The following is a 12,158-nucleotide window of genomic DNA, read 5'->3' on the forward strand; positions in this document are numbered from 1 at the left end:
GCTGGGGTTGCTTATTTGTACCCCCTTATATTAGTGGAGGTACATTGTGAAATAACTTGGTCTCTTTTTTCAGTATCTCTTTGAATAGTGGAGAAAACCTAATTTCTTGAAGCTTCTCATAAATATAAATGCATTTTAATATTAATAATAAACACTAAGCAGCCCCCAGATCTTGCTGACCTGGAGTAATTTTCCTCTCACTGTGAGAAGCTTCAACCATTGTATTTGGCCCAAGTGTTGATCCTTTCCTGATGCCTCAGGAAACTGTAGCTGTTTCTTCATTTATCACCAAGACCAAAAGCTATTTTGCTCCGGGGAGCCCATTAGCTCATTTGAATTAAGTTTCCAGATTCTAAGCCAAGAATCTCATGGTCATAAGGCCAGGAAGCATCAACAAGATATCTGACCCATTGTTGATTCCTGCTTTCATTGCTGCCCCCTTCCCCCAGCCTATCATCTGCTGATTGGTCACTTCAAACTTGCAGGAAATACCAGCATAAACAATGTTTCAGTGGAGCCCTCCAAGCAGTCAAGATCATGAATAATTCAATAGCTTGCAGTTGCTATCTTTGCCCTGGTGATCCCACCATGGGTTATAAGTGACTAAGCTCAAGGGAAGCCCTCTCCCCAGATAATTAGTCTTCCTTCAGCTCCACTGAATTAGCATTCCTACTTTCTTGTACCCTTGGGTTACAGGAGTTTAAAAGTTATAAAACGGGCGTATTACTGCTGAGGGCCTGCAGCATATTATTCTGAAGCCCCTGCCACTATATGTATGGGGTTAAAGTCATCAGGGAAGTTTAGTCTGTGGCCTCATATTTGGGGATGTTCAGTGTTTTTTAATTTTCAAATATAAAAATAGATATATTTTCTTTCTGATCATAGAGATATAAAAATAAATCTTTGCATATCAAACAATATAGAAAATCATAATGAAGAAAGTAATAATAATCCTCAATTCCAAGCCCAGAGATAATCATTGGCAGCATTTTGCTGTGCGTAAGAGGTCCAGACCTCTTACCCCCTCTTCCTCTTTCATTTTATGTAAATGGAATCATGTTATAAATATAATTTAACAATCACTCCGTATATTGTTTATGCCCATAAATATAGGTCTATATCATCATTTTTATGACTAAATAGCATCATGTTGCATTTGTATACCAGATTTTATTTAACTAATCCCTTGTTGATGAGTACTTATTTGTTTCCATATTGTTCCTATTAGCAATAACACTGCAATAGGTGACTTCTGCATATGTACTGGCTTATCTCCTTTGGATATATTTCTAAAAAATGGAATGGCTAAGCACATTAGAAGACTTTGATTCATATGCCTAAACTGCTTCTCAAACACAATTTGCATATTGACTAATGATACCTGAAACCTGGCCCAAAACTCTGTTATAAGAAACCCATTGAGGAGACATGCTTCCAGGTCCTAAAAACAATCAAACCAGCTTGGGCTTCTGGCAACCTAACCCAAAGTCAACCTTAGAGAATCTACAGAAGGATCCACGATAATGGAATCCAGGAACAAACAAAGTGTGAGAAGCCCTGGGCCACTGAGGACCGTCCTGGGTGGTGAGCAGGAGAGGTAGGTGGCTGGGGCTAGAGGCTCAGGGAAGCCAGAGGCTAGCAGAAATCTTTTGGGTTCATCTCCCCACACCCTGCCCATTACCTCTGCCTTAAGACAAATCTATGCCTGACTCTTCCAGTGCTAGGCTACTGGTGCTAGTGACACTCCTGTTGGGGTGAGAAATTGATGGAAATAGATGTGGACTGAAGAACCTTGGGAATTTACTCCTCCATTCCCCTGACCCTAGGAGCCTCTATATGGCAAAGTAGAGATGCTTCCTCCCCATGTTGCTTCTCCCTTTAGGGAAGGAAAAACTTTTCTTTCTTGGTTCTTTGGGGGGTCTAATCATCAAATTAACATAGGACAAATTAACAGGGGGGAAATTTAATTACATACATGTGGAGTCTTACAAGAATATGAGACCCATAGGCAGTCAAACAATGAGGTTTATATGCTATTCTGAGCTAAGGAGAAGGGATAGGTGTCTGGGTCTGAGAGGAAGACAATTCATAGGGAAATGGGAAGAGCAAAGGTTTGGTAAACAAATGCTTGGCATGCCATGCCATGCAGAGGCAATAGGATACAGAGAAGATTTTGGTCTCCAGGCCCTGCCGAGCTCCCTTCCCTTCATCCTTCCAGTTTACTATACCTAACCCATTGCGGTTATTTCTGGTGATGGTTCTCTTCCTGGACAAGGCCCTCTATCTCAGTTCCTTTAGGCAATTAAGGGAAAGGTGAAAACTCTTCCTCAGTCTTTTGGGCTTTCATTGACTTTAGCTCAAAGTAATTCACATGCCAAAGTAGCACACTTTTGGAGCCTTGGATGTGGAGCTTGTTTTAAACCCCTTCATTCCTATACAAGGATTTAATGATGAAATTGGCCAGAGGTCTCTGGTGAGGTGGCAGCCATCAAAAGTGGTGGTTCTAGAGAAAGTGACAGCACTAATGACTTGAACTTAGCCAGAGCCCACACTGGGACTCGAACCCAGCCTGAACTCAGATTGGGACTTGAACCCACAGTTTTTTAATTAGAATCTCTACTCACTGAAGTTCAGGTTCTTTGTGCCTCAGCACAGAAGGAATTTAACAAGCTACAAAGTGATAGGCAAGAAATAGATTTATTAAGATAAGATGCTTATGAGAGGTGCAAGTGGGCTGGCAAGGAGGCTCTGCCCCAAGGCTTACACTGGCTACAGTTTTATCATCCAAGGGGAGTAGGGGAAGGAAAAGACTGCCCCTTCCTCTTTCTTTGAGTAGTAGCTCCTCCTTGGTATCTAGTAAGAGAGTATTTGACCCTATGAGGTCAAACTAGGATTGTTGTGGTGCTTATTTAATTAGCAGAAGGGTGGTCCTTAAACTCCTGCCCCTTTCTAACCTGAATGCTAGCAGCACCCACCAATGACCTGAGGCATATCTCTTGCCTGTACTAGTCAGTCAAGCCTGCCTCATTCTGATGGCCTTCTTGAGCAATTATAACTTACAGTGATCTCCCAAAGTTCCTTAGTTTTGCCTCTCTATCTTTGGTCCCTTAGGGGGACTTCCACAACTACCTGTGTAACTATCCTACTACATCCCTATCACTAGTGCTGGGGTTCTCTACCCTCTTTGTAATGACAAAGATGGCGCCTGGCCTTTGGATCTTTCTTACTCAGTATGCATGGCCAAAGGAGCTGGTTGTCACCCTAGGAGAACATAAGAGCACAAGCCCAAACAATCAGACACCAGAGTAGAACCATTTCCCCAAAAGAGAGATAACACAAAACTAGTTAACATTTACCATCTGAAGCAAAAGTACTGGAACAGATGGAAAGAGAATTTAGCACAAGTACGATAAATATACTTAAGGAAATAAAGGAAGATATTAATAATCTTCCAAAATGGAACCAAGTAAAAAGGTTAAATTTGAAAAAATATAACAATTGAAAAAAAAGTGAATCTATCACTTCCTTTTACAGAAGGACTTAAGTATGGATATATTCTAAAGGGCTTAAGAAGTAGGGAGAAGAGGAGAACCAGGGTAGGAACCCAGGCACCAACCAACCACTAATCCTTTGTTGCCTCCTTGCCAGACAATTGATATACACTCAACCAGAGTTATTCTTAAGTGAGTCAAATATGACTTTGGCTAAGTTTAAAGACAAGTTGGGTTTTCTTATTTTCTTCTGTTTACTGAACTTATCATAAATACCATATCATTTTACCTTAATTAGATATAACTTTCAAGTTGCAATTGTTTTATTTTGGTTAACTCATTTGTAGACAGGATAATACCTCTTTCAACTATTGCAAGGACTGTTTATTTATTCCATCTAGTCACCCAACATTCATTTGATTAGTGCCTGACACAAAAGGAGATGGTAAAGATTTTTAAAAATTGAAACATGACCTCTGCCCTTATGGAATTATAATCTAGTGATGGAGATAAACACACACAAATGAATATATCCTGATGATATTGTACTCAAGGTAATACAGCTGCCTACTTGCAAAGTAGGATTCAAATATGGGATATTTTGACCGTTGGACTCTGTTCTTTCCCTGTGAGCAGTGCATTGTGTGGGTGAGTATTTAATGAAAGATGTACACATTTATGTATTTCCAGTAATGTGTAACTTAGAAGCAAAAACTTGAACATGTTTATTGCTTATCTTAACAACTGCAGCTCTCTGTGAAGACTTATAAAGCTTTGTGTTATCAGTCTTTCAAAGTTTTGTGCACACCCAGAAAGAATTATTCCTTTGCAGGAGTTGCAGAACCACTGGGGGAAACTTTGAATTCCTATAACAGATTCAGTGCTCTAAAAAGCCCATGTACAATAACAATACATTGAGTCCAAAGTCCCACAAAATGTAGCTGCAAAATCACAACAAAGTCTTAGAGTCACAGGGTAGTCATGGTAGCTAAATTTCTATAGATTGGTGATTGTTACTCTTAGCAATCTGGGAAGTTTCACTTTTGATTAAGGAAGACACTTTCCTAGTTTGAGGTTGGGGAGAGAATATGAACAACTGCTCCCTGCTCTTTTCTTAAAAATTAAAAAAAAAATGTTTTTCTTTCTTATTAGTTAATTTTTATTTGAATTAGCTTCATAGGCTATTGTTAGCCCTTTCTTCTAAACATTCTCAACAAATCCAAGAATATCTGAAACAAAAGACAATCTTACATCAGTGTCATATTAAGTTTAATTAACATATGGCACTGTGTAATGCATATATTTCATAACATGTCAGGTTCTTTTGAAACTGGCAGCACTAATGGCCTGAACCTAGCCAGAACACAGATTGGGACCTGAACCCATGTGCCAGGACTCCCTGTGTCCGGACTCACTGAGGTTCAGGTTCTTCATGTCTCTGTGCAGAAGGAATTCAGTGAGAGACAGAGTGATAAGCAAGAAATAGATTTATTAAGATAGGACGCTTGTGAGAGATGCAAGCAGGCAGGAATGGGAGCTCTGCCCCAGGGATCTGGTGGGCTAGTTTTATCATCCAAGGGGAGTGGGGGTTGGAAAAGCCCACCTCTTTCTTTTTGGGAGCAGTAGCTCCTCCTTAGTATCCAGTAAGGTGTGTATTCAAATCCACAGAAGGGTGGTCCTCAAACTCTTGCTCTTGGTCTGAATATGAATGCAGGCCTAATCCCATCTCTACCCAACAACCTGAGGCAATTCTCAAGGCTCCACTAATGAAGCAAGCCTGCCTTGTGCTAATGGTTTTCTTTAGCAATTTATCAGCTTACAGTGATCTCCCAATGTCCTCTAAGTTTCCCTCTTTAAATATGGTCCTTTACTGGAACTTCTACAACTACCTGTGCCTACTCCATCCCTATCACTTTCACACATATGCTCCCCTGGCAAGAGTTGTATTTCTCCCATATACTATTCCAATAGCTACCTATGCATCTCAACCTTCAGATCTCAGTTTAGATGGCCTCTCTTGCCCCAGTATTGCTCTCAATCTTGATGCTCATTCATTCGTTTCTTTGTTTCATATATATAGAAACAATATACTGGCAAAATGGCAATACTGGATCTGAGCCACATCTGTGAACTATGCTGCAATTTGTGCTACACTGGATCCTTAATCCACTGAGCCCAGGCCAGGGAGCAAACCTACGTCCTCACAGAGACAATGTTGGGTCTTTAATCTGCTGAGCCACAATGGGAACTTCCATAAATTAACACATTTATGGACATCTTACCTGGTGTGTTTCAGGCAACGATCTATGTGTTAGGATACAATGATAGGCAAAAGCAGAAGAGATTCATCCTTTTGGAGCTTACAGTGAGGTGACCACACAAGGAAACAAAGTTGCAGCTGCAAAGGCACCATGAGGAGGCTGTGCCCCATGCTATGAGAAATTAGGGTCTAACCTATTCAGGTGGTTACAAATCACAATTTGTGTGTTAAAAGTCTTAACCACTAATTCCTCAGATTGTGACTATATTTGGAGATGCGCCTTTAAAAAGGTAATTAAGTAAAATGAGGTCGTAGGGGTAGGCTCTGATCCTGTCTGACTGATGTCCTAGTAAGAAGAGGAAATTAGAACACAGACAGTGCATAGATAGACAACCAGGTGAGGCCACAGAGAAGGGAAACTGCAAGCCAAGGACAGAGGCTTCAAAAGAAACCAAACCTGCTGACACCTTGATCTAGGACTTTAATCTTCCAGAATTGTGAAAAAACAAGTTTCTGATGTATTATCCACCCACTCTGATATTTTGCTGTGGCAGTGTGGAAAACAAACACAGTGGTACTTAAAATTTTTTAATTTTATATATTTTTTCTTTGACTTATTTTGTTGGTTTCCTCCACTGACCTGGGATAGATTTTTTCTTCACTTTTCACTCCCAAGTCAGTGGGGGAAACCAATCATCTAGCACCAAGCAGAATGTAATAAATATTTGTTACATGTTGACAAAAAACATTGAGTGTGAGTATCTCACATTATCATTGAGAATTTCTGGTTGACTTAGGGCTTTGAATGGCCACTCTCTCCCTCTACCCACAGGGAGACCCTGTTCTGCCTATGATATCTTAGGATATGTGCTTCATTTGGTTACGCTGCCTGCATTTCCTGAAACTCAATGGAAAGTACTCACTTTACACTTCTTGGAGAAGAAACATCTGGATGAATCTCCATTTAGGGAGGTTATTCTTTCCTTCTCCAGGTTTTGCACACAGCATGTTCCGAATTTTCTGATTCAACAAACTTTCTTATTCATCTACCTTTCTGATAGATCCCAATGGATGTGCTATTCTCTCCCTTCTGCCAGCTCCATCTCCAGTTAGTACTGTGGTCTGCTCTACTGGTTCCACTCCCCAGGCATACTGTGGTCTGCTCTACTGGTTCCACTCCCCAGGCATCCACACAGAAGTGTCTCTAGCTGTTGCATTGCTTCCAGCTTGGGCAGGAGAGGGTGTGTCTTTATTTGAATGCAACTTAAAAGTTTTTGCAGAGAAGAAGGAAACATTCCTTTCCCTGGAGAATACCAATTTCCCACCCCTTCTCCTTCTGAATATCTTGAACTGGTTAAAATTTGGGGTCCTGAAATACACTACTTATTAGGAGTGTGAATTTGAGAAATGTATGTTAATCTCTTTAAGCTTAAGTTTCCTTCTCTTCAAAAGGAAGAAACAGTTTTTCATGAATTAAGAGAGATGCTATGCCTAGAAAACTCTTAATATATTTAGCAAGTGACAGTGATGATGCTGATGATGCTAAAGACGAGGAGGAGGAGGTTATTTTTGGCTTCTTACTAAACATTCTGTTATTTATTTATTTATTTGTCTTTTTAGGGCTGCACCTGTGGCATATGGAAGGTTCCAGGCTAGGGGTCAAATGGAAGCTGCAGCTGCTGGCCAGTGCCTCAGCCATAGCAACACCAGATCAGAGCCACATCTGTGACTTACACCACAGCTCATGGCAACGCTGAATCCTTAACCCGCTGAGTGAGGCCAGGGATAGAACCCGCATCCTCATGGATACTAGTTGGGTTCCTAACTTGCTGAGCCACAAGAGGGACTCCATTTTGTTACTGTGGAAAATTTCAAACATCTCTATAATATAGAGGGAATACAGTGAAACCCAATGTACCCATCCCTCTCATGGCTAGTCTACACATACCCTCAGATGATAATGTATTTGCTATAGACAGGAATTGTTTTTAGTCTCCTTTAGTAACACTTTATCCTACAATTAATCAGAAAGAAACTTTTTTTTTTTTTTTTTTGCTTTTTAGGGCTGCACTTGCAGCATACAGAGGTTTCCAGGCTAGAGATCTAATCAGAGCATAGCTGCTGGCCTATGCCACAGCCTCAGCAATGTGGGATCCGAGCTGTGTCTGCAACCTACACCATAGCTCACGGCAACGCCAGATCCTTAACCCAATGAGTGAGGCCAGGGATCGAACCCAAAACCTCATGGTTCTTAGTCAGATTCATTTCCTCTGCACCACAACAGGAATTCCAATCTGAAAGAAACTTTTGATATGATTCTCCAACAACATTTGAATTTGAGATTTCTTTGTCCTACTTACTTTACTCTTGAACTTGAAATATAAACACAATAAAATTTATTCATTGAGAGAAATTAGAGGAAGGAGGTTGGAATCAAATTTAGCAAGAACTTGCTAGCCTTTTAAAGAAAATTATAGTTTTATTATTTTTAAAGTCTTCTACTAACTAAAATTAAGCTAACTGTTGAGAAGCCAAGGTCTTTTGGAATCTATTTTGATAATAAGTAGAGAGACAGTTAAAGGAATATCTTCACTGTTTGTAAATATGTGCTTATAAAAAGGCTTCTAATAAATGTTTTCAGATAAATGTTGCTATCTGAAATTTTCAGAATTTCAGAAATTTTCATTTAGAACCAATGGCAGGTCAAGATAAAATTGCTTTTCCTTCACCAAAGTTTATACAGTTATAATAATTTCTGTCATCTATTGAGTATCTACCATGGGTCAGTGCTTAACATAATCTTATTTCATTTAAATTTTCACAGCAATTCCCTCATGGCATTATCCTGATTTTACAAATGAGGTAAGCCAAATCATAGAGATTAAAATATGCCCAAGTTCATATGGCTAAAAAGAGGAAGAATTGGATTTTGAACCAGTTTTCACTAAATTTAAAGCCCATGTCTCTTCCACTATTCCTTGCTTCAGCCCAATGGCAGAGGGAAATTCAACAGGTGGCTGACTATCATCAAATGGGTGAAAGCTCTGGGAGAGGTAAGTATAAAGTATTCAGGGACCCTAGGGGAAGGCAAAGCAGGGTAGCCCTAACTGACTTCCAGAATGCTTGTTAAGGTTTCCCAGGGGGAAGGCTGATGGGCCTTGAAGGAAGATTAGAAAACAAAACAAACAAACAAACAACCTCTGTTCAGTGAAAAGTGAAGAGTCAAGCATTTTTGTGGGGTCAGAGGTGGTTTTAAAAAAAGTGAATAGAATAGGGTTGATAGGGAAGAAGCCTAGGCCCTGGGAGCTAACAATCCCAGCTCTGTCACACACACACACACACACACACACACACACACACACACACACACACACACACACATGCTTGCCAAGTGCTTTAACTGCTACAAACTTGTTTCCTTATATGTAAAATTAAAGTAACAATAGTTCATGCCTCGTTGGTACTATAAGGAATAAGTTAAAGGAGATGACACATATAAAGCATTCAGCATACTGCCTGGCACAGTTTGGTTATTCTCATTATAGGAAAAAAAAATAATAACCTTAAACAACAACAACAACAATGGTTGGGCAAATGATTTCCTTAAGGATTGGTCACAATCTTAGAATGGAGCTTCTGTCTATTTTAACCTAGCTCTTTAAAAAATTCCTTGGTCTTTCTATACAGACCTTTGTTGGGAGCAGTGCAAATCCCAATGGGCATAATGGGCATGTTATCTCTTTTTGTTCTACAAAGCCTCCAGGCAACTGTCCCCTCCCCCACAACACCCTCCCCCCATCACCCCCCCCCCATCCATGGCATATGGAAATTTTTGGACCAGGGATCAAGCCCACGCCACAGCAGCAACCTAAGCCACTGCAGTTCCAGCAACAGATCCTTAACCCACAAGAGAACTCTGATGCTTGTTATTTTGACTTCACTAGTTCCTTGACACTCCCTCCTCAAGCCATTGTTGGCACACTTCTGTGGTTCAACCTTGGTTTCGCTCAGATATGATGTCTGGTGTTCCTCCTCTGTGGCTGTGCAGCCCCACTTCTATCACAGCCTCCCTATCAAGAGTGGGGATCAGACAACTTCAAGGCAATGCTGGGAGGGAGTACTGGCCTCAGGTTTCCTCTGAGGATTTTCTCAATATATTATTCCCTTTCTTGTCTTTTTTTTTCTCCAACCTCTCTATGTCATTTTCCATAGCCCATAATCAAGACCTGGTTAAGTTTTAAAAATTTGTCCCTTGACCCTGCAAGCACTTCTAGGCACCTCTAATAACTTTTTTCCTCCCTTTTCTGATATAAAATCCATTAGGCATAGTCTATAATTGCTGGCTCCACTTACCATCCACTTCTTAATCCTCTTTCATCCCTTTCCACCTGCTGGAATATCCCATCACCGCCTCCCTCTTTTCTCACCTAAATTCCTGAATATCTTATATTCATCTTTCATGATCCTATCAAGCACCATCTCCTCCAGGAATTGTTTCCTAAACCTATTTTCTTAGTCTATTCAGGTTGTTCTAACAAAATATCACAAATGGCTTATAAAGGGCACACAATCCTTTCTCAGAGTTCTGGAGGCTGGGAATTCCAGGATCAATGCACTGGGAGAATCACTGTCTTGTAAGGACCAGTTTCCCCATTCCTTCTGTCTTCATAAAGCCAAAAGGGTAAGGAAGCTCTCTGAGACCTCTTTTATAAGGGCACTAATCCTATTAATAAGGACTCCCTAAGACATCACCCAAATACCATCACACCAGTGATTAGATTCTAACATATGAATTGGAGGGAGGGGCATACATTCAGTCTATGGAACCTATATAGATAAAATTATGAGAGTATTCCCACTAGAACCTGAATCAGTAATAGTCCGCTTATTTCCATTTGAGTGCTAACTTCAGTCAATTGCTTGTGGTTCAGTGTTAGAGTAATAGGTTGAGAGGGATTCTGAGGTCAAGTCTGAGATATGTTGGGAAGGATCAATTAGTAAAATCTTTTCTAGAATGGGAGGCGGGAAGATACTTCCTGAGCCACACATTAAAAGGGGCCTCTGTCCTAGAAACTATGTAACATTAGTTGACTTCATTTGTTTCACAAATTTATCTTGTTACTCTGGATATGAGTCCTGCTGTATAGGGCTCTGGTTTGTCTTTTTGCCTCAGCAACAGGCACAACCTTTGAACATTTAGTAACTCTCAGATTTTGTTGAATAAACGAAAGGAAAACTTTTGCTTTCCTGCCTCTGATTTCTTGAAGTAAAGTAAGTTACTCTTTCCCTGCCTTTAGTTTGCACAATCCCATTGATTTCGTCTAGAGAAGTGGTTTTCCAGCCATTTTAAGGAGAGAAACATTAACCCAAATGAAATCTCATCCTGAAGCCCGATATGTAAAACACATAGGTAATACCTTGTTTGATGTTAGGAGGCGAGAGATGGTCCCAAGTCTTGACATTTCCCCTTCCTCTGACCAGTTTCTTCCCGAACTGCCAGGAATCAGAGCAGGGGTTCCCAAACCGGCAGCATCAGCAGAACGTGGGAACCTTTAAAAATGCAGTCTCCTCTCTACATCTGCTGTAACACAATTTCTGGAAACGAGGGCATAAGCGGCGGGTATTTTAATAAGCCCTCCGACAAGTCTCAGGCATGCACAAGTTTGAGAAGCATTGCTCAAGAGTTCGTTGGAGGCTTAGTTAAAACGTCTCTGTGCCGAGGTGGTTTACCGGTCCTATTTTTCATTAGCCCACTGAAAGAGATTCTCACAACAGAAAGTGTCGTCCAGCGCTATTAAACCACAAGGTTAGGTCTGCCCAATGCCTACAGCGTAAGGAACCAAACTTTCCCTCAGTTTAAAAATTGGCCAAACTGAGCCGCAGGCGCAGGCGCAGGCGCAGTGCTGGGGGCGGGGTTCTGGTGGGGGCGGGGTTCTGGTGGGGGCGGTGCTCCTCGAAGGAAACCGGAAGCTGAACGAAGCTAAAAGTCTTCTGATGTCTGTCTGCTCCGAGGCAGCACCACCGCCTTGGGGAGTGACCTTAGTGACTAGCATTCTTAGTGAGCCGCCGCTGGTGAGGGATGCTTTGTATGGGAAAAGGGACATTACCTTTACAGTTTCTCATTATTTTCCTCAGAGACTTTCTGACTGGGTGTGAACTTCTTTCCATAGATAGAAACATTGTCACTACTGAGGTCTTTTTAGATGTCACATAGTGTCAAAAATGACAAGCGTTCAGTTTTGAGTTCCTAACTCTCTCTCGTCTCGCTGGAGAGAAGACATTTCAGGAGATTGTGATGAAAGTAACAAAGTGTATGCATTCTCTGCCGGGAAGAATAATGGGTTAGTGCCAAATTTCATTTATACCGACGGTGGCTTCTTCCTTTCAGTGGATCTTCACCAGAGATC

General features: G+C 41.0%; 1 long non-coding RNA gene across 2 annotated transcripts in view; it reads right to left on the reverse strand.

Annotated features, from left to right (window-relative positions):
* LOC102159429 (uncharacterized) overlaps positions 1 to 11,625 on the reverse strand; it is a 134,996-nt gene extending 123,371 nt beyond the window's left edge. For both annotated transcript variants that reach the window (XR_014837048.1, XR_014837047.1), the window contains exon 1: positions 11,169 to 11,625. This is a non-coding gene — a long non-coding RNA (uncharacterized LOC102159429). The remainder of the gene's footprint in view (positions 1 to 11,168) is intronic.
* Between the last annotated feature and the right edge of the window lie 533 nt (positions 11,626 to 12,158).

Source organism: Sus scrofa, chromosome 2, assembly GCF_054392235.1.
Source record: "Sus scrofa isolate SSC_HxYL_T2T_F1_AM1 chromosome 2, Sscrofa_HxYL_maternal_Yorkshire_Landrace_v2.0, whole genome shotgun sequence".
Taxonomy (NCBI): Eukaryota; Metazoa; Chordata; class Mammalia; order Artiodactyla; family Suidae; genus Sus; species Sus scrofa.